We start from the raw sequence: 6,963 nt of genomic DNA on the forward strand, positions 1-6,963 counted from the left end.
GCTTTTCAATTAAAAACTGACTACACTAAGCAGGAAAACATTTATAAAAAAAGAGAAAAAAAAGGCAGAGGCATCTCTGTAATTAGGCAAATGAGGCAGTCGCCTAAGACCTCAAGCTCACAGGGGTCTCGTGGCCACCGAATTTGCCTAACTAACTTTTAGGGGCTGGCCTGGAGGCTGGAGAGTGGCTACAAAGTAAGCTGAGTGGTGGCTGCTGTGGTGCCACCATTTAAGCCAGTGATTGGTGGTAGCTAGGGCTCCGGTCGGCTCAGCAGCCTTAAGTTCTTGGGAATGGCTCAGCTGTACTGCACTGGAGTGGAATGGCTTGACTGCACTCTGCCTCTCTCCCTGTAAACCAGATGTGTCCTTCTTTGTTGGTGCAGTCGCACTCGGGACTCGGGAGGGGGGAGCAGCCTGTGTGGAAGTGGAAGAGTGACGCCATAGGCAGTGCTCAGCCTCAGGCAGTCACTGACTTGCTGCACTGTATTCTATGGAAACAGCAGAGTCAGAGAAGTTGTACAGACTCAGTTGCCTTACCTCTGTAAAGGTAATTATGGATTGGCATTTGGCAATGTTGCGGGACAGAGGGCTGGGCTTTGTCTAATAATGCTGCAGTGCTTCAGCGTGGGGCTCTCTGTGACTGTCTCTTAGCTATATTGGGCTGTCTCTTAGCTGGATTGAACTGTCTCTTAGTTGGTTTGGACTGTCTCTTAGCTGATTTGGACTGTCTCTTAGGTGCATTGGACTGTCTCTTAGGTGGATTGGATTAATTGTGCTTTTTTAAGAAACAGCAATGGCCATGAGCCAGAGCGGACGGGGGAGCCTGTAACCATCTCCTGTGCTGTGCCTGCAGCCTGTATCCATCTCCTGTGCTATGCTATCAGCCTGTAACCATCTTCTATAGTATGTCTGCGGCCTCTAACCATCTCCTGTACCATGTCCACATCTCTAACCATCTCCTGTACCGTGTCCACAGTCTCCAACCATCTCCTGTACCGTGTCTGCAGCCTCTAACCATCTCCTGTACTGTGTCTGCAGCCTCTAACCATCTCCTGTACTGTGTCTGCAGCCTCTAACCATCTCCTGTACTGTGTCTGCAGCCTCTAACCATCTCCTGTACTGTGTCTGCAGCCTCTAACCATCTCCTGTACTGTGTCCGAAGCCTCTAACAATCTCCTGTACTGTGTCTGGAGCCTCTAACCATCTCTTGTTCTGACCATCACTTGTACCATGTCCGCAGTCTCTGATCACCTCTTGTATCATGTCTATATTGTCTAATCAACTCTTGTGTCATGTCTGCAGTCTCTGAGGGGGAGCCTGGAGAGGAGTCAAGGGCAGGAGTGAGGCCAAAACGGGGGTCACAGAAGGAGTCAGATGTGTAACTGTGGAGAGGAGCATATATAAAACAAGATTTGCTAAGCTGGAGCCAGAGGGGACTGTCTGACTGAGCTCTGCAAGGTGCACCTGTGAGGAGGTCATTTACAGCATCGCCAGGTCATTATGAGGGGAGGGGTCAATGATGTAAGGGGGGAATGAATACAATAAGGAAAGGGGGGGCACTGATATATAGGTTCCCCTTATATCTATAATCCCCCTTACCTTACTGTATTCATTCTGCACAAGGTGGCCTGTTGCAGCAGTTTTCACTGGAAGAGGTGGTGAGGGTAAATCCTCACAGAGGGACACCTGTCTGACTGAAAACTGCTGCAAACTTCTCTAACAAATTGTTATTTTAACAATGCATTAGCATTATTGCAGTGGCGGAACTACCAGGATTGCAAAGGTCACACTTTTCCCATTATGGGTGTGAGTGGGGCCTCATGTCTAAGCTTTGTCTAAGGCCTCCCAATGCCTAGAGCCACCTCTGAAAAAAAGGTATTTATAATGTTTTTTGTATGTATATGCAAATGTTTTTCCTTCAGTTTCTATTTTAAATAGAATTGGTTGTTTTAAAAGGTGAGTGCTTACATATACTTTAAAGGTTCTTCATGCATTTTCTCTCTTTAGTACCAAAATCAGCAGTTACAGATTTTCCTGCAGTGTCATCTGCAGAATATGCTGGGTGCTTCAGTGTTATTTTTAATCCATGACTCCAACAGTGTTGGTGAAGACACTTTATTTTATCATGGGTGTGGATAAAAGGAGAAGCTACGCAATTTGCATTATAGAAACCCCTTAAAGTTGTCAGAAGTTTTTCAGAGTCAACCACGGAAGTGTTTTATAACAAGTGATTTGGAGGTAAAATACTAATGAATACAAACTATTACTCATGCTCCAATGCCACTGTAATTAAAGTTATTGTGTGCTTTGCCCATTTTGTCTTCATTTCTACACAGCACTATGCACAGGACACCATGCATAAGACAGCATTGAACATTGTTATAAAACACTTTCTTATCCGCAGATATCGCCCAAATCGTCTACTCCGCTCCTCCCAAGATATCTTCCTCTCTAGCTCCCTCATCACCTCCTCCCACAGTTGCCTCCAGGACTTCTCCAGAGCCTCTCTTATCCTCTGGAACTCCCTACCACTGTATGTCCGGTCATCCCTCACCCTGTCTGCCTTTAGTCGATCTTTGAAAAATCACTTATTCAGGTAAGCCTACCCCATCTCCACCTAAGAACTGTAATTGAATCACCTCCAGCAGATCATCCCCTGCACATTTTGTATCACCTCCCCTTCCTTTAGATTGTAAGCTCCATGAGCAGGGCCCTTACATTTCTTCTGTACTGAAATGTATTGTAATTGTACTGTCTCCCTTATATTGTAAAGCGCTACGCAAACTGTTGGCGCTATATAAATCCTGTATAATAATTGAAGTCTATTAATTGTATATGGGCTGTTTAACACAATGCATGCAACACAGGCCAATTAATACACAAAAATGAAAGTGTTGCAGCACATTGCATTTTGGTGTAATTAGGCCCACAATGTCTACACATACGAGCCTTATTAAAGTAGTCCAAGAAGCAGTGGTGATTTACATTTATCAACAATTAACTACCAATCACTTTTTAGGTTCCGTACCTTATTTTATAATGATCCACACAGTTTTCCTAGTTAATGTGACATAGTGTACTGCACAGATACAAAATAAGCTTTTTGAAGCTGCAGCTTCTATATAGCAGTCATATAACTTTCACACAGTTGAACAGTATAATTATATTTTTGCAAATTGTTCATTAAAAAAGAGATCAAAGCACTGAACAGAACAAAAGATCCAAAAACGGGAAAATGGTTACTACAATGCATCTTAATTCGGTGCAGCAAATTCCGAATACAGTAACTGTGATAACAAAGAAGAGCTATTTCTGGAGAGGTAATAGAGAGTTTAGTGTCCCTCTACATGAATAATCATTTCTTCATTATGCCAAAAATATTTTGTTAAGCATTTTCAAATAACCCACTATGATTACAGGTTATTTTATAGCATGCCTATTGTTAAAAACACTTCTATTTCCATCCAGTAATATTTTGTATCCTGCGTTTTAAAAATGACCTACTTGTAAATCCATTGCTGGTGCACATAACATTAAATCAGAGCCTTTCAGGCCAATTGTATATTATGTGCTTCAACCTTCACTGAATACTGTCCACTTCTGCTCTATCATTTTTGACATTCTCATTTCCTTGTATCCTTTAGAAGCAATGTGAAAATGTTTTTGACTCTAAAGAAGCATGACTATTACAGGCTGAAATGGGAATTATGAATAGATGGAAACTGTCATGTCTCTTGTGAAATTTCAGTCCATGCATTTTTTTTCAAGTTCAAACGTTGAGAAAATGATTTGATCTGCTGTTCATGTTGTATATCTTAACTCAAACTATGGAGTAGCAATTGCTTCCATCAAAACTTTTTCTAGACTTTCACATTCAGGCTTTCTGGAGAGTACCGCTGACATTTTAAGGACCATCATATCCAAACAAGCAAAATCATTATGAAGTAATTGTGAACAAATGATTTATTGATTTATAACTACATCGTCCAACATTTATATTTTTTTTCTCAGTATGTAGGTGAGGTGAACTAGCACCCTGATAGTTCATTGAGAACTACAAGCTGTCGACTGCAACAGCTGACATTACTTCTAGGCATTAATTCACAGAACTCTGTGAATTAATGATGTAGCTGTGTGGGCAGAGCCCCGTGCGGCCACGCTGTTTCCAAATGTGACAGTGGGTAAGGGAGATCAGGAGCTGAGTTGGTGGATGCTCAACATGTTACACCCTAAAAATGGGTGTAACATATAACATGTTGAGAAAGGTGAACTTATCCTTTAACCTCCCTGGCGGTATTCCCGAGTGTAGCTCGGGGTAAAGTTTCAGTACCACAAGCTACACTCGGGCTTACCATGTTGCGCTGCTCAGCGATCCCTCGGTCACTTACCTTGTCCTGTGCTCCCACGATGTCCCTCCTGCAGTGTCCCCGGCAATGTAATCCAGCGGCGGATGCCGGCATCTGTCATCTGGGTTCCGTCCCCTGCGAGCGTCGGGACGTACGGGGGACGGAACGGCGGGAAATTTGAAAATGACAAAAAGTGACATTCATTAAAATCACATAGTAAAACATTACTGTATCAAACAATTTCACATACATTTTGTCCCTAGTGCTTTGTCCTGTGTCCTGCCTGCATTTTTACCGTTCTTTCTGCCTGGAAACTGAGAAACGTCCATGGCGTCCAAAAAGCGTCCCTTTAGGTCAAAAGCGGTTTTAGACCAGCTAGAGAACAGCGATAGTAAATCAGAACTACTTGCAGAATTGAGTGATAATGATTCGTGGGGAAATTCGTCATCAGACACTGAAAACGATTTTGCGACTTTGCTCAGTGATGTGCGAACTTGGCGCTATATTTAAAATTTCAGTGTTTTTGGTTTGATTATATTATTGAATTACATTTCTTATTATATTATTATTTTTTATGATTATTAAATTATAATTTATGATTTCGTGTTTCAAGTTTTATCCTATCCGGGATGTTTATTAGACTCTTGTTCAGACAGATTTCAGTGAGTTATTCCTAAGAATTACAGGCCTATAATATAAAACGCCAAATTTCCATGCAAAATAATGGTAATGGCTTTCAGCATCAAAAATCTGAAATAATCATACCGCCAGGGAGGTTAAAGCATATAGTATATACTGCTTGTTAATATTATTTAAATATTTAAATGTCCTTAGCTTGGCTACATTTTTCCTTTTAAGTAACACTTGAATGGGTGTGAATTTTTGAATAAACCTAATGTTTCAAAAAACACATTTGTATGACAATATAAACTTTTATGATCCAAAAGTAACAATTGCCAATCATTCAGACATTGACTGGATTGGACAAATGTTGAGCAATTGTCCTGGTTGTGCGCCAATTCAGCTGTGAAAAGCCAACACAGTGAACTGTCAACTAAGATACATTAAATCTAGGATGCATCATTCAATGGATGTACATTTCAAATAGAAAAATGAATTGTTTGAGGGTCAGATTAATAATGGGCACAAATATGGGCACCTTCACTGGAGAAAAAAATTTCCAGCCTGATGATTAGTATCTGTTAATCAGGTGCTAATCAAAACACAGTCAATATTAGTTTTATTTTAATTGTAACAAAATCGCTGAATATAATCTAGAAACAAAATTCTAAATATAAAAAAATCAGCTATTTTATTTAATAACCACTTTTTGTAAACTTTTATCTCACTGGAGGATGTATTTTATCTAGTCTATTTATAAAAAAACAGAGAAAAGAAAGTTAACCACAAAAGTGGAGAACTTTCTCATAACAACCATTCAGGTTTCATCTTTAATTCCTTAGAAGGAAGATGAAAAAAGGTATCTGACTGAGCCACTGGACTAGTTCGAACAGAGATTCATGAGCACTCATGTGGAAAACCTTTTCTTTTCTTTCTTTTTTTTTTAATAAATAGGCCCCTCAGAAACACATTACTGTTGGAGTGTAGTCTGATCTGTAATGTATAATTTACTAACTCCGTATAGCTGCACTACACAACCTTCATCTGAGAAGTAGGGATTTATAGAAAAGCTTTTCTTCTTTTATTACTTATGATTTACATTGCTTCGAAGATAAAAGTAGATTTAAATATATCAATGTTTCTTTAGAATATGCACAGGCAAGAAATGGGTTTCATGCCTAAATATACTTATCAGTACTGAAATAAATACATAAAAACGCATGTTTAGAATATTCTGTTTATCACTCTAGTTAATTTTAATGAAACATCTGTTTAATCTATTTTTCTGGTACATCAAAGAGAAAATGCTGCATAGATTAACAAGTAAAAGTTATACAAGTAAAATGTGACAAAATAAAGTAGTTATTTCCAAGACTTAAAAGGGTTGGGGTAACAGTGGCACTAATACAAATTTACCATAACATTTGTATGCATGCACTGTATGTATGTGTGCATGTATGTATTTTAAATGTTTTTTCTTTAAAACCATTTTTACTCCCCTCTCTTTTCTAGCTTGCAGCTGTCAGATAGCATTCGTTTGTACGTACAAACTGTACAGTAGACAGAACATAGCCATTTCAGTGGGCAGAAATGAGAAAGACAAAGGTTAATAGAACAACAGTTCTAGCAACTCAGCTTTATACAGTAATAAGAGATGTTCTACCTCTGATGGGATGTTAGGATGCTTTATATCAAATTTTCACAGTTCAACAGTATTATTCTGATGTCCGGTCAGAAAGGGGAGATATCATTCCTGGTTTATAATATCAGTTCTTCCTGAAGAACAAATGGCTCCCTTCCATGAAAGAACCTCAAACAAAAGGAGAAGTATGATGTCTACCATTGAAGAAAACCTGGTTTCATCTCATCCTTGCTCACAAAAAGCTGCCTTTTTCCTTATCGAAAAGAGAGGCAAAATAAATCCAAAGAGTTTTAAGTTGTGGCTGTCCCATGCTAGGACTCCATTTCACTTAAAAGCCACATCTAGGGTTTGCTG

General features: G+C 39.5%; 1 long non-coding RNA gene across 2 annotated transcripts in view; it reads left to right on the plus strand.

Moving 5' to 3' along the window:
• LOC149463287 (uncharacterized) overlaps positions 1-6,188 on the plus strand; it is a 105,041-nt gene extending 98,853 nt beyond the window's left edge. For both annotated transcript variants that reach the window (XR_016312460.1, XR_016312459.1), the window contains exon 5: positions 2,405-6,188. This is a non-coding gene — a long non-coding RNA (uncharacterized LOC149463287). The remainder of the gene's footprint in view (positions 1-2,404) is intronic.
• Positions 6,189-6,963: the final 775 nt, after the last annotated feature.

The sequence above is a fragment of the Staurois parvus genome, unplaced genomic scaffold (genome assembly GCF_062004578.1).
Source record: "Staurois parvus isolate SC_StPar_1 unplaced genomic scaffold, SC_StPar_1.0 ptg000155l, whole genome shotgun sequence".
Taxonomy (NCBI): domain Eukaryota; kingdom Metazoa; phylum Chordata; class Amphibia; order Anura; family Ranidae; genus Staurois; species Staurois parvus.